Here is a 21,938-nt window from a genome sequence, read left to right as displayed (position 1 = left end):
AGGCACTAATAAAGTTTAAAAAAAAAACACAAAGACAATTCTTTTTTATTGAAATAAGAAATCCCCAACAAAACCCTCGTTAACCATTTTATTAAAATTTGAAAAAACGTAGATCTACGCAGTAGTCCAACGAATCGAAGATGTAGTCCAATCGGTACATCAAAATCTGCAACAACATAAAAAAACAGTTATCAATGTGAACAATAACAATACTTCTACTCACCTACACACATATATACACGCACACACAAACAACCATACACAAACACACACATATACACAAACACACATATACACACATATAAACAAACACACCCATATATACACAACACACACATATACAAAAACACACACACACACAAACATCTACACACAAACATATATACAAATACACCCATATATATACACAATCACACCCATATATACACAAACACACACATACACAAACACACACATATACAAAAACACACACACACAAACATCTACACACAAACATATACACATACACCCATATATACACACACACACCCATATATACACAAACACACATAAATACAAACACACATATAAAAACAAAAACAGACAAAGGCACATACCCAAACACACACACTGTTTCTTTTAAATGCTGCTGGGGAACCCGCTCGATCCACTATATAAGGCTGCGCTATAGTGCAGCATTTAAAAGAAACAGGATCCTGACCTGTCCATAGAGTTTAAGGCAGCACAGAGTATTTCAGGAGATGAGCGTGCAGATTCAGTGCTGCTGTGAACTCTGCTCTTACCATTACGTAGCTCTCAGTCTGTTACCTCTCCTCCACTCCTGTCCTCAAGAACACCTTCACATGATTGGCAAGTCACCACGTAATGGTAAGAGTAGAGTTCACAGCAGCACAGAGTATTTCAGGAGATGAGCGTGCGGATCTTGTGCGGGGTGGTGACTTGCCAATCATGTGAAGGTGTTATTGAGAACAGGAGTGGAGGATAGGTAACAGACTGAGCTACGTAATGGTAAGAGCAAAGTTCACAACAGCACAGAATCTGCACGCTCCTCTCCTGAAATATTCTGTGCTGCTGTGAACTCTGCTCTTACCATTACGTAGCTCTCAGTCTGTTACCTCTCCTCCACTCCTGTCCTCAAGAACACCTTCACTTGATTGGCAAGTCACCACTGCGCACAAGATCCGCACGCTCATCTCCTGAAATACTCTGTGCTGCTGTGAACTCTGCTCTTACCGTTACGTGGTGACTTGCCAATCATGAAGGTGTTATTGAGGACAGTAGTGGAGGAGAGGTAACAGACTGAGAGCTACGTAATGGTAAGAGCAGAGTTCACAGCAGCACTGAATCTGCACGCTCATCTCCTGAAATACTCTGTGCTGCCTTAAACTCTGTGGACAGGTCAGGATCCTGTTTCTTTTAAATGCTGCACTGTAGTGCAGCCTTATATAGTGGATCGAGCGGGTTCCCTAGCAGCATTTAAAAGAAACAGGATCCTGACCTGTCCACAGAGTTTAAGGCAGCACAGAGTATTTCAGGAGAGGAGCACGGCCGGCCACAGGCAGCCGGTCGTTTTTCCAAGCCGTGCTCCCATTATGCACACGACCGTAAAAACACCCGTTATTGCGGGTCGTAATTACGACCCGCAATAACGGGCTCATAGACTTCTGTTACCCACGGGTACCTTCCCGTTTTCTCACGGGAAGGTGCCCGTGCCGTTAAAAAAATGGAACATGTTCTATTTTTCTATTTTACGGGCCGTGCTGCTATAAAATTTAGGGTATGTTCACACGACAGCGTCCGTAACGGCTGAAATTACGGGGATGTTTCCGCCTGAAAACATCCCCGTAATTTCAGCCGTAACGGCATGTGCAGGCGCTTGAACGCCGCGTCCATTACGGACGTAATTGGCGCTGCTATTCATTGGAGTAAATGAATAACGGCACCAATTACGGCCAAAGAAGTGACAGGTCACTTCTTTGACGCGGGCATCTATTTACGCGCCGTCGTTTTTGCCCCGAATTACGTCCAAAAATAGCGCCTCGATAGCGCTGATAAACATCTGCCCATTCAAAGCAATGGGCAGACGTTTGTCTGTTCACACGAGGCGTATATTTACGCGCCGCTGTCAAATGACGGCGCGTAAATAGATGCCCGCGTCAAAGAAGTGACCTGTCACTTCTTTGGCCGTAATTGGTGCCGTTATTCATTTACTCCAATGAATAGCAGCGCCAATTACGTCCGTAATGGACGCGGCGTTCAAGCGCCTGCATATGCCGTAACGGCTGAAATTACGGGGATGTTTTCAGGCGGAAACATCCCCGTAATTTCAGCCGTAACGGACGCTGTCGTGTGAACATACCCTTATAATGACAGCACGGCTCGTAAAAGCGGCCGGCTGCCCGTGGCCGGCCGTGCTCGTAATTACGAGTCGTAATTACGAGCACGACCCGTAAAATAAAAAAATAGAACATGTTCTATCTTTTTAACGGCACGGGCACCTTCCCGTGAGAAAACGGGAAGGTACCCGTGGCTAACAGAAGTCTATGGGCCCGCTATTTCGGGTCGTAATTACGACCCTTAATAACGGGTGTTTTTACGGTCGTGTGCATGAGGCCCCGTAATGACGGGTGGCTACATGTGTGCACCCGTCATTACGGCAGCGTTGCTAGGCGACGTCAGTAAATAGTCACTCTTCAGGGTGCTGAAAGAGTTAACTGATCGGCAGTAACTGTTTCAGCACCCTGGACAGTGACTACCGATCACAATATAGAGTAACCTGTAAAAAAAAAGACGTTCACACTTACCGGGAACTCCCTGCTTCCTCCAGTCCGGTCTTCTGGCCGTTGCCTTGGTGACGCGTCCCTCGCGACATCCGGCCCGACATTCCTTGATGACGATGCAGCCCATGTGAGCGCGGCAGAAGGTTGGACTGGAGGAAGAAGAGGGACTCGTCCGCAAGACAACGACCAGGTACGTATGAAATGCTTTTTATTTTATTTTTAATCAGCAGCCTCTTTTCTCTATCAGTGATTGATAGAGACAAGTGGCTGCCGATTTGTATAATATTTTTGACCGGGTTCGGTCAAAACGGGTTCGGCCGAACCCGGTGAAGTTCGGATTCGCTGCGAACCGAACTTTTCCGGAAGTTCGGACCGAAACCGGGTTCGGTTGTCCCGGTTCGCTCATCTCTAACCAATACCTCATAAAATATTATCCGTGTTCTCCCGGGTATGGTGATGCCATATCGGTGGACGTAAACTGCTGTTTGGGCACGCTGTAGGGCCCAGGAGGAAGGGAGCTGCATTTGGCCTTAAGGAGTGCAGATTTTGCTTGGTAGTATCTCTGTTTGGTCTTTTGCTGGTATTTCAGTTTATAATGTGGGGGCATATGTAGGCTGCGCAGAGTACATCAGGGGCATAAAAAGAGGGTATAATAATGTGGTAAATAAATAATAATCCGCAGCTATGTGGCCAGTGGCAAGGTGACAAAAGATCATCAATTCTGACAATGTTTTTTATTTATTTTTTACCGCGTTCACCCTGGGCTATAAATGAACATTTTACTTTATTCTGCGGGTTGGTACTATTACGGCAATACCATATGTATAACGTTTTTTTATGTTTTGGAGCTTTTGCGCAATAAAATCACTTATTTATAAAATAAAATTTTTTTTGTGGCACCATCTTCTAAGGGCAGATACACACGAACGTTGCGTTTTTGCGCGCGCAAACAATGCTGCGTTTTGCGCGCGCAAAAACCATTTGACAGCTGCGTGTGTCATCCGTGTCTGATGCGCGGCTGCGTGATTTTCGCGCGGCCGCCATCATAGAGATGAGGCTAGTCGACGCCCGTCACTGTCCAAGGTGCTGAAAGAGCTAACTCTTTCAGCACCCTCGACAGTGAATGCCGAACAGAATATCGAAAAAGCTGTTGAAAAAAAAGAAAAAGTTCGTACTTACCGAGAACTTCCCGGCCGTTGCCTTGGTGACGCGTCCTTGGTGACGCGTCCTTGGTGACGCGCCTCTCGACATCGGGCCCCACCTCCCTGGATGACGCGCCAGTCCATGTGACCGCTGCAGCCTGTGCTTGGCCTGTGATTGGCTGCAGCTGTCACTTGGACTGAATTGTCATCCCGGGAGGTCAGACTGGAGGAAGACACCGGGAGTTAGCGGTAAGTCAGAACTTCGTTTTTTTTTCTACAGGTTTATGTATATTGGGATCGGAAGTCACTGTCCATGGTGCTGAAACAGTTTAACTCTTTCAGCACCATGGACAGTGACTATCTCCTGACGTCGCGTACCGATAATTTTTTTGCCGGGTTCGGCCAAAACGAGTTCGGCCGAACCCGGTGAAGTTCGGTTCGCTTGTCCGGCTTCGCTCATCGCAAAGACACTCGTTTGGATGTTCGGAAACAGAAAAGCATGTGGTGCTTTTCTGTTTACATTCATCCTTTTGACAGCTGGTGCGCTGTTTCAGTCAGTTCGCACGGAAGTGCTTCCGTGCAACCTGCGTGGTTTTCACGCACCCATTGACTTCAATGGGTGCGTGATGCGCGAAATACGCAGAGTTATTGAACCTGTCGCGCTTTTTGCGCAGCAGACAAACGCTGCGCAAAAAGCACGGACTGTCTGTACTGCCCCATAGACTTGTATTGATCCATGCGTGCCGCGTGAAAACCCTGTGGCCCGCACGGAACGAATACACGCTCGTGTGAATCCCCCCTAAGAGCCATAACTTTTTTATTTTTCAGTCAAAGTTGTGTAAAAATGTGTACTTATTATAGGAAAAAAAAACAGTTCTTGTTTATGTCACTTAACTTTTATTTTTACACTTTTTTTTAAAACTTTTTTTTTTTAACTTGTCCCACTATGGGACATTTAGACTTGCAGCTCTAATCACTGCTAGAATACATTACACTACCTATCTAGTGTAATGTGTTCTGTCATTGTGACGTGACAGTCACTCTGACAGGAAGCCCGGAAGCCTGGCGTCCGGTTTCCATGGGTACCATTGCCAGCCCCCGTGATTTTACGTGGGGGCTGCCGATCTGCGCTAAACACCTTAAATGTGGCGATCGCAATCGAACGTCGCATTTAAGGGGTTAACTGTCAAAATCAGTGGCGATGATCGGCAACAGGGAATGCAGGGCAGACACCCTGCACAGTTAACCGCCGTTGCGGTGTAGCGCCGCACGGCGGTTAGCTGTCAAAGCATAGACGTAATTGCGTGTCAAGGTGCGCAAAGTTACTGCACACCTTGACGTTCATTAACGGCAAGGTGCGGGAAGGGGTTAAAGATGTAATAAAAATAAAAATGTTTTTAAGCGTTCTTGTCCAGGCGATACTTTCTGGTATGGCTAATGGGGCGTTGCTTTCTTCCCAGAATTTATAGATACAAATAAACAAACAAAAATACCTGCACTAGTTTTGCTGACAACTGCTATGGTGGCCAGTACTTTATCTCCCTGGTTATCTTGCTGTACACAGGCAGTTGATGTCTCATTTCATCACTAGGGCTAGGTGATATGTGCTGACCACTATTTGTAGCGTAAAACCAGCATAGTGTCATAATTAGTGCCCCTTGTATATGGTGCCCCAAAACGCCCCCAGTAGATAGTGCCACGCACTGCTTCCTGTAAGTAAAGACACATGGCCCCCTGATGATAATGCCACAGTGCCCTCTGTAGATAGTGACACTATGGACAGTGACGTCAGGGGCTACCTGTAGGAGTGGATCCCCGGCCATAGCGTCGGCAATTCCCTGGCTGGGGACTTCGCTGCAGGAGCCCCTGACGTCACTGTCCATACATGATAGTGACGTCAGGGGCTACCCATAGGAGCGGAATCAGGGCTCCTATATAGTGTGACACGATCTACAGGGGGCTATGTGGCACGATATACAGGGTGCTGTGTGGCATATATGGATAGTGACATCAGGGGCTACCTCTAGGAGCAGAATCCCCACTCCTAGAAAAGGGGCACTATCTAGAGGGGGGCGAGTACTAGGAGAGACGACGTTCCGTGTCTTTGCTCAACCAGAACTTCCAGCTGAGCAGAGGCAGGGCGCGTCATCAACTACGTTTACAGGCAGTGAGCTGGATATTTTATGAGCACTTCAAAGCTCCGCCTCTGGTCCCACTGCCTGTAAATGCAGTTGATGAGGCACCGTGCCTCTGCTCAGTCAGAAGTGAAGGCTGAGCAAAGACACAGAACGTCAGAGTAAATAAAAAATTTAGTCTAGGTGCGGTTATGTGATCGCAATGTACAAATAAGGAATTCTCCCACATATAAACACACTTTTTTATATTTGAGAATTAATTATTAATGCCACATTAAGTAAAAATAGCAATAAAATGTATTCCTGGCTTGGGTTTATAAAACGGTGAGTCGTGTGGTTGCATGTGGGTTTATCCTACATTAATGGGTATAACCAACTAATGGGGGGATATACACGTAGCAGATTTTCGAAGCTGAAAAGCAGGAAATCTGCTGTGAACATATGCAGAATGCTGTGGATTTTAAAACCTGCAGCATGCTTTGATCTTTGTGTGGAAAATGTTCTTCAGCATGTGGATGAGGTGTTTTTTTGTTTTTTTAAAAAATCTCTATCCACATGTTTGGGACTGTAATCCGCTGTGCATTTTCCGCATGGAAAATACCCATGATGTCTGACCATGTGCAGTGGGCCTAATTAATATTTTGTTTTGCAGAGGAATCACACCTAATGCTATGCGAGTTAAATTTAGAATGCAGTCGACCTGAAGAAACCATTTTTTTGAAGGGTGAAGAGAAATTGGTTGCAAAGAAGAAACTAGAAGAATAGACTGTACTGCTGCCTGTGATTGGCAGCATTTGTACATGTTTTTAAAAATTTTTAATTTTACTATTTTTCACAACCATTATTTGTATGTTGTATTTTTCTAAAAAAGCATGTTACGCAATTTTTCTTAAATTTAACAAAGTTATAAACAAAACTGTAGTCATCAGCAAATTGGTCTCCGTTTCTTTATCCATTTTTATTTTTTTTATTTATTTTTTTTAAGGCCAAAGTATCAGTTTGCTTTCTGATGTAGTCTATTCATAGTCTTTGTATTTTTGTTTGTTTTGTTAACCCAAACTGGTAATATATCCAAAGATCGACAAGGGGACATGTACTGGCAATGGTAATATACGTTATGAGCACTCCGGTTTCCGATTTGGACCAATCACCAACTTTCACGCGCTCTTTCTTTTCTCCGTCGGTTGGGGAAAGTGCAGGGACTTAAGCTGGCCATGCACTTTTAGATAGCTATGGACTGCACGTGCATGACAGCTATTCCTCCCGACTCCCTCATACACATCCATGCTTGGCACAGCGGAGCTTGCATGTGTTTTCAATAGAGAAGTTTATCTACTAATGGACAAAAGCATCGGGCATTTTTAAATTCATCATGCTCAACTCCTCTCTCCCCTGACATCTGCCGTACAAATTAGATGGTCGGGACACAGCAATGCACATTAGATGATCCACCAAAATCCATAGGTTCTGTTGACATACATCTAATGTTCATAGCAAACTTAAACCCACAGTCTCCCAGGCTGCATCCCACTTCGGAACTTGCAGTTTTGCAGCCTGTCACGATCTGTGGGTATGTGGACCCACTGGGCCGTACCGCCGTGGCGGTATAGCAGCTGGCCAACAGGATACCAAGTCAATATATCAAATAAGGGTACCTGTTGTAATTCCGACAGTAGCGATGTTTAGGCTCGGATGGGACCTTGGTAGCAAGCAAACACCAGGCGTGGTGTAACACATCAGGCATAGTGTATAGCACAACATGACTCCAACTCTCTACGACACAGGAACAAGGTAGCAGGTCTGGGAACAAGGGACCATTTGCAAAGTCTAAGACGGGTAAACACAACAACGCTCAGGAATGAAGGAAGGGGCAGGGCCCTTCTTACAGTCCAGGGTGATCATGGGCTAAGTTTACATACTTCTACGGGACACCGCAGAGTGAAGTGAAAGTGAGCGCTAGCGTCTCCTGAGGAGGAGATGCGGGCCAGTGCTCAGAGATCCATGGCTGCAGCTGTCGGGAAGTGAGTAATCCTGACGGTCTGTGCCCATGGGTGTTACAGTATCCCCCCCCCACTCTAACGCCTTCTCTTCTTTGGGCCAGAGTGGGAGAGAAACTGTTCACGAGGGTAGGAGCATTGAGCCAGGACCCCTCTTCTGGACCAAACCCCCTCCAATCAAACAAGTAAAAGGCTTTTTCTCTTATCCTCTTGAAGTCCAAGATCTCCTTGACCTCAAATACATTGGCAGATCTACAGTGGGACAAAGTGAGCCATTTTCCAGAACCGGTCCGCCACCACCCAGACCGTATTGCATCCAGCAGAGGATGGAAGGTCTGAGATAAAGTCCATTGCTATATGCTGCCAGAGAGTGTTGGGCACAGGCAGAGGCTGGAGCAGACTGGCAGGCTTGGAGTGAGCAACTTTATTGGAAGCGCACACCGTGCAGGATGAGACAAAATCTACAATGTCTTTGGGCAGTGTGGGCCACCAGAAATGGCGAGCTATCAAATCTCTGGTCTTACTGGCATCACAGAGTGAGAGCTGTGTCCCCAGCGAAGGACTCTCCTCCTGTCTGCCAAATGCAAAAAAGTCCTCCCCGGATGGATGTCTCTAACTTGCAGAGGATTAACCGAGATTAACGGATCAATGTCCTCTGTCTCGAACGACCTGGACAAGGCATCGGCCCACATATTTTTGTTGACAGGGTAGTATTGGAGCACAACCGGCAAAGAACTGTAACCGAGCAAAGAACAGCGACCACCTGGCTTGACGGGGGTTCAGTCGTTGGGCCGACTGGCAATAGGTGAGGTTCTTGTGGTCCATATATATCAGGATGGGGTGATGTGCACGCTCTAATCGATGTCTCCACTCCTCCAGAGCCAACTTGATGGCCAGTAATTTCCGATCTCTAATCGAGTAATTGCTTTCTGTGGATGAAAAAAAGTAATAGCCACATACCACTGCCTTGACTTTAGAACCTCTGTAGAACAGAAGTGCACCTGCACCAACAAAGGAGGCGTCCACCTCCAACGAAAACTGTAGCAATGCATCAGTATGATGGAGGGTTGAGGCTGACGTGAAAGCACTCTAAAGGGTATTAAATGCATCTTCTGCCTCTGGAGTCCACACCTTGGCATTCATACCTTTCTTGGTGAGGGTAGAGATGGGGGCAGTCAGTGAAGAGAAGTGTGGGATAAACTGCCAGTAAAAAATGCTGTATGCTGTATCTCAAGCCTTGAGAATGTGGCCATTTCAGGACGGTCTTTACCTTCTCCGGATACATCTTGAGGCCTTGATCAGAGATGATGTAGCCCAGAAAGGGTAGAGAATTCTTCTCAAACACGCACTTCTCCAGCTTGGCATACAGGCGATTTCCCCCTTAGTCGCAGCAGAACTTGACGGACATGTCTCTGATGAGTCATCTGATCTGGGGAGAAAATCAAAATGTCATCGAGATACCAAAACACAAACATAGAGGAGATCTCAGAAGATGTCATTGACTAATTCTTGGAAGACCGCTGGAGCATTACAGAGACTGAAGGGCATCACCAGGTATTCGTAGTGCCCGTCACGAGTGTTAAAGACCTTCTTCCACTCATCATCTCGACTGATTCAAATTAAATTGTAATCCCCACGCAAGTCTAGTTTGGAGAGGATCTTGGCTCCTCGTATGGGGTCAAATAGTTCAGAAATAAGTGGTATCGGATATTTATTTTTGACCGTGACTTGATTGAGACCACAGTAGTCGATGCAAGGTCGAAGAGATCCGTCTTTTTTCTTGACAAAGAAGAACCTGGCTGGGGAGGAGGATTTTTGTATGAAACCCCTCTCCAGATTCTCCTTGATGTAGGTTGACACGGACTGAGTCTCTGGCAAGAAGAGAGGGTATACCCGACCACGGGGGGGGGGGGATGCTACATCTGGAACCAGTTCAATGGGGCATTCGTAAGCCCGGTGTGGAGGAAACGTCTCAGCCTCCTTTTTACTGAAGACATCTGCAAATTGAGAGAAGTGGGAGGGCAATCCTGCCAATGACCGGGGCAGAGGAGGCTGGGCAGGATGAATCTGTAACAGACAGCGGCTGCGACACTTAGAACCCCATTAGAGAACTTCCCCGGAATTCCAGTCCAGAACTGGTGCATGTAGTCTGAGCCAAGGCAGGCCCAGTAGGACAGGATTGATGGCTTTAGGCAAGACAAGAAAGGAAATTAATTCAGAATGAAGGGCTCCAACTTGGAATCTCAGTGGCTTGGTCTCAGACACGATCGGGTCGGGCAGAGGTAGTCCATTCACTGATGCCACAGCCAAAGATGTCTCCAGGAGGACTGTGGGCAACTGGAGGCGGTCCACTATATCGTTTCCGATTAAGTTAGCTGCGGACCCAGAGTCTAGGTATGCCGAGACGCGGTTTGTCTTCTCCCCAGAACCAATGGTCACAGGAATGGATAGTTTGGAGGAGAACTTTTTATCTTGCGCCATTCCCCCTAGTGTTTTCTCTCCAACCAATCCTATGCATTGGAGTCTCTTTTGTTTCTGAGGGCATGCACGCACAATATGGCCTCCGAGGCCACAATACAGACAAAGTCCAGACGTGCGTCTGCGCAGTTTCTCCAGGACAGACAGTTTAAGCACGTTCACCTGCATAAGCTCCCCCGGTGTGGATCCTCCCGACGAACCTCTTGGGAGCGCTCCCGGATCCTCATGTCAATACGAGTGGCCAAACGTATGAGGTCATCCAGGGTAGGTGGCAGATCCCTAGCAGCAAGTTCGTCCTTAATTTTTGGAGACAATACTTGCCAGAATGTAGCCACCATGGCCTCATCATTCCAGGACAGCTCTGCCGCCAGAGTGCGGAACTGAATGGCGTACTCGCTGACAGAGGTGTCCTCCAGGTGAAGGGTCAGGAGCGATGCAGCTGCTGAAGAGACTCAGCCAGATACCTCGAACACTGTGCAAAAAGACCGTAGTTAACCCTGGAAGTCGCGGCTCTCTGGTCCCTGACGTTCCCAGATAGGGTTTGCCCATGCTAGGGCCCTGCCAGTAAGGAGTGATATGATAAATGTGATCCTTGCGCTCTCAGTAGAAAATGCTCTGGTGTGGAGATTGAAGTGGATCTGGGACTGGTTCCGAAATCCTCTGCAGGTACTCGCATCTGCGTCATAACGAGGAGGTAGTGGCAGCGACAAGGGGCGTAGCTAGGGGGGGGCAGGCGGGGCACGTGCCCCGGGCGCAGCTCAGAGGGGGGCGCCAGCGCCACCTCCTGCACTATAATTGTACCTGTGTCGCAAGGACACAAGTACAATTAGAAGCAATGAATGACCGGGCACGTTCCGTGCCCGGCCATTCAGCGCCTCTCCACGAATGAAGCGACTGGTACCTTTTGTACCAGTGACGCTTCCGTCGATGAAAGGCGCTGACTGACTGGCAGGGAAAGTCATCCTGCCCAGCCAATCAGCGCCTTTCATAGACGCTGTGTTCAACCCCCTCAAGACCTGCGCAGAAGAGAGCAGGTCTCCATAGCTGCCGGACGGCGTGGGAGCGGGATTAAGGTGAGTTTGAATATTTTTTTTTTAAATTGTAATAGAAGTGTGTGGCTGTATCTGCGGGGGAGGGGGGACTATATCTACAGGGGGGCTATGTCTACAGGGGTGGGCTATATACAGGGGGACTATATCTACAGGGGGACTATATCTACAGGAGGACTATATCTACAGGGGGTGGGCTATATACAGGTGGACTATATCTACAGGGGGTGGGCTATATACAGGTGGACTATATCTACAGGGGGTGGGCTATATACAGGTGGACTATATCTACAGGGGGTGGGCTATATACAGGGGGACTATATCTACAGGGGGGCTATATCTACAGGGGTGGGCTATATACAGGGGGACTATTTCTACAGGGGGTGGGCTATATACAGTTGGACTATATCTACAGGGGGTGGGCTATATACAGGGGGACTATATCTACAGGGGGCTATATACTGGGGTGGGCTATCTACAGGGGGGCTATATACAGGTGGACTATATCTGCAGGGGGACTATATGTACAGGGGGGCTATATACTGGGGTGGGCTATCTATGGAACACGATATACAGGGGTGGGCTATAGCTACAGGGGGGCTATATAGTATATTTCCCCTTGTAGATATAGCCCACCCCTGTAGATATAGCCCAGCCCTGTAGATATAGCACCGCCCTGTAGATATAGCCCAGCCCTGTAGATATAGCCCACCCCTGTAGATATGGTCCCCCTGTAGATATGGTCCCCCTGTAGATAGCCCACCCCTGTAGATATAGTCCTCCTGTATATAGCCCACCCCTGTATATAGTATCCCACAAATAGCTCCCCCTATAGTGCTCCACAGAAAGCCCATCCCTGTATATAGCCCCCTTGTACATATAGTCCACCCCTGTATATAGTGCTCCACAGATAGCCCACCCTTGTATATAGTATGTAGTGGAGCACTATATACAGGGGTGACTATATGTACAAGGGGGGCTATATACAGGGGTGGGCTATCTGTGAAACACTATATACAGGGGTGGACTATATGTGGAGCACTATATACAGGGGTGGGCTATATCTACAGGGGGGCTACATACATGGTTGGGCTATCTGTAGAGTACTATATACAGGGTTGGGCTATATCTACAGGGGGCTATATACAGGGGTGGGCTATCTGTAGAGCACTATAGGGGGAGTTATTTGTGGGACACTATATACAGGGGTAGGCTATATGGGGGCACTATCTACAGGGGCTCTATGGCAGACACTATCTACAGGGGTCACGGTGTGTGTGGGACATGGTGTATGGTGCTATTATAATTAGAGGTGCAGTGTATGGCGCTATTATATTTAGGGGCGTAGTGTGTGGTATAATGATAACTTTTTATTTATTTATAGGTGCAGAAATGTTGGAAAAGTGAGAAGCTGAAGACATGTGAGCGGCAAACTGCAGAAATGGGCTGTGACCGGGAGAAGCCACCATGGAGGTCTGGACCGGATGGAGAAAAAGAACTAGAATCTGAGATGTCACCGGTGAGTCACTTAATGTAAATGTTTATTCTGCCTCTAATCAGTAATGTAGTCACTGTATGATCTGCAGCGAGATGATGGGTGGTATGATTATGATAGGATTTATTTTTTGTGAAATGGCATCTCCCAGCACATCCTTATCATTGTTTGGGCCATGCTGGGAGCTGTAGTTTTACGCCGTACATACCTATACGGCAGGGGTTGCACTAAATTAAGCTGTATTTGTGCTGGTGTTGTATATATGTAGTGAGCTTGATTCTGGGGCTGTATATATGTACTGTCAAAAGAAGGAATGCCTGCAGGCAAACAGAACCCTTTTTCCTGACTACCCAATATATGGATAGATGATACATTTATTAACACTTTTACATTTTTATTAGGCTACGTATAGCAAGGAACAGACCACATATACAGTTTAAAATTATCACTGCCAAATGCCGATGTGAAGTGAATGCAGACAGCTGGCAGAGCCCAGCGTTGTGTGCAACCAGCCAAAAGTAAATGCTGACTGACAACAGCAGGTCAGTCACGAAGCAATGCTATATAGTTCCAAGCAATGCCCGGATACTCAGAGCAGTGGAATCGGCTAAGGCAGGAATTAAAACCAACAATTAGAGCCCCCCCGACATGTTTCGCTACCTAGTAGCGTCCTCAGGGGTACATGGGGCTAATGGCAGTGCAACGAAAAACTACTCCTCTTAAGGGAGTGTAAAGTGACGTACATGGGAGGTGGGCGTGAGGCCAAGCCGCCAATGGAGCGGAGCAAAACACAGCAGACGTCAGAGAGTAAGATATAGCCAATGAGTGGCAACGTATCAAGTAACCAATAGCGAACACCTAGCCGCGCAGGCGCCCAGTCAAAACTGCAGAGACAGTGCAGAATCCGGGCGCCTGCGCAGCAGAGCAGATAGGGAACTTAGAATAATGCCGAGTGACAGATTGGCGCAGGCGCCGTAGAAGTCACTACGGACATAGTGCAGAGGCCAATGGACCCGACAATAGAACAAGTCAGCGCGGCATCTGCGCCTGCGCAGTAGGGCAATCAGAAAAATTAGGCGATACTAGGTGGAACAGGGAGACTAAAAGGAACGGTGCAAGCATAGTGAACGTCCATCTAGACTCAGTGCAGGGAACAGTACACATGTTCCATCCTCATAAACCAGCAAGACTACAGCCAATACTGCAGGAACATCCCAGAGCCAGAAAGTGTGCCCAACGCCACAGGGACATGTCAAACTCCACAAGTACCATCAGTGTCCCCTTAAGCTTGGCACAAAGACCGACATTAGCCACTGCGGTAAAGACATAAACGGATGTATATATCGCCAGCTGTGGATACAGCCACACACAGAAACCCACAAATAATAATAAAACAAAAAGTATATATATTAACAGACATCAAATAATAATGATGGAGGCCGCCACACTAAAAGATGAATATATGGTAAGATGATAAATTAGTAGATGAATTAAGTGGTATATCAATGTAAAACCGCTCCGTTGGGAGAGGACATGACATGGTAAGTGTAAATAGAGATGATCGGACAGGCCAAGGAGCGACATATGAAAGATAAAGAGTAAAAAATAATAATAAGAGAAATATAAATGTCCACAAAAAATGTCCACACAAAATACGGGAAGAGCGGGGGCAGACAACCAAATCAAATCACAAGAACGCACTGTACGTGAATCCCTCATTAAGCCCCTGAGGGGTCATAGAGCCAAGACGGTGGATCCATCGTGCTTCCTCCTGTAGGAGTTTACAGTCCAAGTTACCAGCCCTAGGCCCCAACTTTAGCTGTGCAATACCCCAAAATTGAAGCAATTTGGGATTGTCGGGATGAAACCTATGCATGTGTCTGGAGAGAGTGGTATCTTCCTTGAGGTTGATAGTACTAAGATGTCTAGACACTCTCCTCCTCAATTCCTGCAAAGTCTTGAGAATTGAGGAGGAGAGTGTCTAGACATCTTAGTACTATCAACCTCAAGGAAGATACCACTCTCTCCAGACACATGCATAGGTTTCATCCCGACAATCCCAAATTGCTTCAATTTTGGGGTATTGCACAGCTAAAGTTGGGGCCTGGGGCTGGTAACTTGGACTGTAAACTCCTACAGGAGGAAGCACGATGGATCCACCGTCTTGGCTCTATGACCCCTCAGGGGCTTAATGAGGGATTCACGTACAGTGCGTTCTTGTGATTTGATTTGGTTTTCTGCCCCCGCTCTTCCCGTATTTTGTGTGGACATTTTTTGTGGACATTTATATTTCTCTTATTATTATTTTTTACTCTTTATCTTTCATATGTCGCTCCTTGGCCTGTCCGATCGTCTCTATTTACACTTACCATGTCATGTCCTCTCCCAACGGAGCGGTTTTACATTGATATACCACTTAATTCATCTACTAATTTATCATCTGACCATATATTCATCTTTTAGTGTGGCGGCCTCCATCATTATTATTTGATGTCTGTTAATATATATACTTTTTGTTTTATTATTATTTGTGGGTTTCTGTGTGTGGCTGTATCCACAGCTGGCGATATATACATCCGTTTATGTCTTTACCGCAGTGGCTAATGTCGGTCTTTGTGCCAAGCTTAAGGGGACACTGATGGTACTTGTGGAGTTTGACAAGTCCCTGTGGCGTTGGGCACACTTTCTGGCTCTGGGATGTTCCTGCAGTATTGGCTGTAGTCTTGCTGGTTTATGAGGATGGGACATGTGTACTGTTCCCTGCACTGAGTCTAGATGGACGTTCACTATGCTTGCACCGTTCCTTTTTGTCTCCCTGTTCCACCTAGTATCGCCTAATTTTTCTGATTGCCCTACTGCGCAGGCGCAGATGCCGCGCTGACTTGTTCTATTGTCGGGTCCATTGGCCTCTGCACTATGTCCGTAGTGACTTCTACGGCGCCTGCGCCGATCTGTCACTCGGCATTATTCTAAGTTCCCTATCTGCTCTGCTGCGCAGGTGCCCGGATTCTGCACTGTCTCTGCAGTTTTGACTGGGCGCCTGCGCGGCTAGGTGTTCGCTATTGGTTACTTAATACGTTGCCACTCATTGGCTATATCTTACTCTCTGACGTCTGCTGTGTTTTGCTCCGCTCCATTGGCGGCTTGGCCTCACGCCCACCTCCCATGTACGTCACTTTACACTCCCTTAAGAGGAGTAGTTTTTCGTCGCGCCGCCATTAGCCCCATGTACCCCTGAGGACGCTACTAGGTAGCGAAACATGTCGGGGGGGCTCTAATTGTTGGTTTTAATTCCTGCCTTAGCCGATTCCACTGCTCTGAGTATCCGGGCATTGCTTGGAACTATATAGCATTGCTTCGTGACTGACCTGCTGTTGTCAGTCAGCATTTACTTTTGGCTGGTTGCACACAACGCTGGGCTCTGCCAGCTGTCTGCATTCACTTCACATCGGCATTTGGCAGTGATAATTTTAAACTGTATATGTGGTCTGTTCCTTGCTATACGTAGCCTAATAAAAATGTAAAAGTGTTAATAAATTTATCTTCTATCCATATATTGGGTAGTCAGGAAAAAGGGTTCTGTTTGCCTTCAGGCATTCCTTCTTTTGACTATATATATTGTACCTGCTGACTACCCAGGGTCACAATCTGTTTTTCTGTATATATGTTCTGAGCTTGGTTCTGGTGTTGTGTATAGAACCATATTGCTTGTAAAATGTACAAATGTTTTTATGCTCGCGTTACATAAAAATAAATGACACGTCGATTGGTAGAGAAAACAAACACGGCGAGGGGGAAGGAGATGTCGGGAAAGAGGTTGGGGGGGGCGCCAAACTGAATCTTTGCCCTGGGTGATGGAGAACCTAGCTACGCCTCTGGCAGCGACAATCTAGGATCGACACTGGTACTGCCAGGAGGTGTAGCAGAAGGAACAGCCGGAGCAACAGAAACGGATGCTGAAACGGCTGCAGCTCGTGCGCCCAGCCAATGCGTTTTGGTGTTCACTGCCTGGCGGCCCCGTCGTGGCTAGCAGACATATCTGCTTGCATGGTTTATGATGTCGTCATGGTCTTGGATTGGCCTGCGGGGTCCATAGCCTGAGTGTACTGTCACAATCTGTGGATATGTGGACCCACTGGGCCATATCGCCATAGTGGTATAGCAGCTGGCCAACAGGATTCCAAATCAATGTCTATATTTCGAATAAGGGTACCTGTGGTAATTCAGAGAGTAGCGATGTTTAGGTTCGGATCGGACCTTGGCAGTAGGCAAACACCAGGCGTGGTATAACACAGCAGGCATAGTATGTTGCACAATATGACTCCAACTCTCTACGACACAGGAACAAGGTAGCACGGGATACAGGTAGCGGGTGCGGGAACACTGGGAACTGGAAAACACGAAGGGACCATTTTCAAAGACTAACACAGGTAAACACAACAACGCTCAGGTAATGAAGGAAGGGGCAGGGCCCTTCTTATAGTACAGGTTGATCATGCACTAATTTTACATACTTTTCAACTGTGCGCGCGCATGCTCGTGCCCAGCCTTAAAGGGCCAGCGTGCACACTTGAAAAGCATGTAAAATTACTACGGGACATTGCAGAGTGAAGCGGAATTGAGTGCTGGTGTCTCCTGAGGAGGAGATGTGGGCCAGCGCTCACAGATCAATGGCTGCGGCTGTCAGGAGGTGAGTAATCTTGACTAAAACAGTAAAAAGACAAAAGTGACCCCATTTTGGAAACTACACCCTCAATGAATTTATTTAGGGGTATAGTTAGCATTTTGACCCCACAGATTTTTTTTGCTAAATGTATTTGAATTGGTCTGTAAAGATGAAAATCGACTTTTTTTTTTTCTGAAAAAACTTTTTAATTTTCACAAGGAATAAAGGAGAAATAACACCCCTGCATTTGTAAAGCGATTTCTCCTGATTTACGGCAATACCCCATATGTGGTAATAAGCTGCTGTTTGGACACACGGCAGGGCTCAGAAGAGGAGCGTCATTTGGATTTTGGAGAGCCCTTTTTGCTGGATCAGTTTTCAGTGCCATGTCGCATTTGCAATGAACTGGAGGGACCAAAACTGTGGAAACCTCCCAAAAGTGACCCCATTTTGGAAACTACACCCCTCATGGAATTTATCTAGGGGTAAAGTTAAGATTTTGACCCAACAGTTGTTTTGCTAAATGTATTTGAATTCGTCTGTGAAGATGAAAATCTACTTTTTCCTGAAAAAATTCATAGTTGTAATTTTTACAAGGAATAAAGGAGAAAAAACACCCCAACATTTGTAAAGCAATTTCTCCCGATTACGGAAATACCCCATATGTGGTAATAAACTGCTGTTTGTACCCACGGCAGGGATTAGAACGGAAGGAGCGCTATTTGGCTTTTGGAAAATTTAGCTGAAATGGTTTCTGGTTTTCATGTCGCATTTGCAAAGCCCCTGAGGGACCAAAACAGTGGAAACCCCCCAAAAGTGACCCCATTTGGGAAACGACACCACTTAAGGAATCTATCTAGGGATATAGTGACCCCATAGGTCATTTGCAGAATTTATTAGAATTAGGCTGTGAAAATGAATATCAACATTCTTTCCACTAACATGTTGAATTTTTTAATTTTCACAAAGAATAAAAGAGGAAAAAGCACCCCAACGTTTGTAAAGCAATTTCTCCAGAGTACAGCTATACCCCAAATGTGGTCACAAATGTTTTTTTTATTGGAAATTAAGCCTTTCTGGACTGATCCATTTTTTGCATTTTTATTTTAGTTTTTCACTCCCCGCCTTCCAAGAGCCATAACTTCTTTTATTTTTTCTGTCAATACAGTCGTGTGAGGGCTTTTTTCTTGCAGGTGGAGTTATAGTTTCTGTTGAACCATTTAAAGTACCATATAATGTACTGGGAAACTGAAATAAAATTCTTTGCAGGCTGAAACTGGGAAAAACTGCGATTCCTCCATTGTTTTTTGGGTTTTGTTTTTACTGCTTTCACCGTGCAGTAAAAATGACAACTCTAATTTTTTCTGCGACTCAATACAATTACGGTGATACCAAATTGCTATATATATTTTTTTATATATTTTACTACTTTTACAAAGTAAAAACGATTTGTTAAAAAAATTAATTAAGTCGTGGTGCACGAATGGGTTAATGTGCAATGGGGGGTGCGGAGTGAAAATTCGAATTTTCCCCTGATATGCCATTTTAGTGCACAATATGTTGTGCCCAGTTTGTGCGACTGAAGACTTGAGTACCTCATAAAATATAAAACTGTGTTCTCCCGGGTATGGCGATGCCATATCTGTGGGCATAAACTGCTGTTTGGGCAAGCTGTAGGGCTCATAAGAGAGGGAGCACCATTTAGCTTTTTGGAGTGCAGATTTATCTTGGTAGTAGTTCTGTTTGGGATTTTACTTCTATTTCAGTTCATAATATGGGGGCATATGTAATCTGTGTGGAGAACAGGCATAATAAGAGGATATAAAAATGGGGTAAATAAATAATAATCCGCAGATGTGTGGCCAGTGTCGCACTGATAAATGGTGTCCAATCTTATCTGCTTTTGGAACGCTCTGCAGATATTGCGTGGCCGTATTCTGAGAGCCAGAACTTTTTTATTATTTCTCTACTGAAGCTATGTGAGGGCTTATTTGTTGTGGGACAATCTGTAGTTTTCATTGGTACTATTTTGGGGTACATGCAGTTTGTTTTAATCACCTTTTTTATAACATTTTTTTGGCAAGCAAGGTGACCAAAAACCATTAATTCTGACAATATATATATTTTTTTTTTACGGTGTTCAACCTGGGCTATAAATGACAATTGTACTTTATTCTGCAGGTCGATACTATTACGGTGATACCATATGTGTATAGTTTTTTTTACGTTTTGTAACATTTGCGCAATAAAATAACTTATAAAATAATTTCTTTTTTGTGTCCCCATATTCCATATTCTGAGAGCCATAACTTTTCTTATTTTTCAGTAAAAAAAAGCTGTGTAAGGGCTTTTTTTTTGCGGGACGGGTTGTAGATTTTATTGGTACTATTTTGGGGTTCATGCGACTTTTTGATCACTTTTTATTGTATATTTCGGGAGGGGTGATGACTAAATAATAGTGATTCTGACATGGTTTTTTTACTTTTTTTTTGCGGTGTTCATCGTGTGGGAAAAATAACATTATAGTTTCATAGTTTGGGTCATTATGAACGCGGTGATACCAAATATGTGTACTTTTTTTAAACGTGTTCATTTTTTTCATATAATAAAAGACTTCTTATAGGAAAAAAAAAGCATTTTTAATTTAACTTTTATTTTTAAACTTTTATAAAATATTTTTATTAACTTATTTATACTTTTTTTTTTTTTACTTGTCCCACTAAGGGGACTACGAGACTTGCAGCTCTGATCGCTGCTAGAATACATTACACTACCTACGTAGTGTAATGTATTCTAACTGTCATTGTGACGTGACAGTCACTCTGACAGGAAGCATATGAGGACCAGCCTCCGGATTCACACGAGCGTGGGCATTTTGCGCACTCAAAAAGCACTTGACAGCTCCGTGTGTCATCACCATATGATGCACGGCTGCGTGCTTTTCGCGCAGTCGCCATCATTATGACACTCTATGTTTGTAAACAGAAAAGCACGTGGTGCTTTTCTGTTTTCATTCATACTTTTCACTGCTGTTGTGTGAATCACGTGCATCCCACGGAAGTGCTTCCGTGGGGTGCGCGTGATTTTCACGCACCCATTGACTTCAATGCGTGATGCGCGAAACACGCACAAAGAACGGACATTTCGTGAGTTTTAGGCTGGGTTCACACGTGGCGGAATTTCACTTAAATTCCGCTGCGGACACTCCGCAGCGTTAATCCGCAGCGGAGCCGTTTGTCCATTGACTTACACTTTAATTTAGCAGTGTTCGTTTAGATGAGGCGTAAAATTCCGCTGCGGAGCATAGGCTGCGGAGCGGAATTTGGTGTCCGCAGCATGCTCTGTCTGTTGCGGAGCAGTGGCGGACTCATGGCGGAATTTCTCCATTGACTTCAATGGAGAGTCAAAATTCCGCAATGAAGTCCGCAGATCTTATGTGTGCTGCGGAGCGTATTGGTTTTACTACCATGACATTTCTTCATTCTGGCTGGACCTATGTATTTCTAGGTCTACAGCCAGACTGAGGAAGTCAATGGGGCTCCCGTAATGACGGGAGCGTTGCTAGGAGACGTCTGTAAATAGTCACTGTCCAGGGTGCTGAAAGAGTTAAGCGATCGGCAGTAACTGTTTCTGCACCCTGGACAGTGACTACCGATCTCAATATACATGTATCTGTAAAAAAAAATATAAGTTCATACTTACCGAGAACTCCCTGCGTCTGTCTCCAGTCCGGCCTCCCAGGATGACGTTTCAGTCTAAGTGATGGCTGCAGCCAATCACAGGCTAATAACAGGCTGCAGCGGTCACATGGACTGCCGCGTCATCCAGGGAGGTCGGGCTGGATGCCGAAGGAGGGACGCGTCACCAAGACAACGGGCGGTAAGTATGAATTTCTTTGACTTTCACAAGGGAAAGTGCTGTCCCTTCTCTCTATCCTGCACTGATAGGGAGAAGGGAAGTACTTTTCCCGCAGTCCGCAGCAGCTAGTCCGCATCAATGTACTGCACATTTTGTGCAGATCCGCAGCAGAATCTGCAATGCAGATTCTGTGCGGCATTGATGCGGACAGTTGCGGAGGAAATCCGCCACGTGTGGTCATGCCCTTACTCAGCGGACTCATGCTGCGTAAAAATCACAGAACTGTCTGCACGGCCCCATAGACTAATATCGGTCCGTATGACGCGCGTGAAAATCAC

Source organism: Rhinoderma darwinii, chromosome 3, assembly GCF_050947455.1.
Source record: "Rhinoderma darwinii isolate aRhiDar2 chromosome 3, aRhiDar2.hap1, whole genome shotgun sequence".
NCBI lineage: Eukaryota > Metazoa > Chordata > Amphibia > Anura > Rhinodermatidae > Rhinoderma > Rhinoderma darwinii.
Note: the sequence above shows the minus strand (reverse complement) of the source record.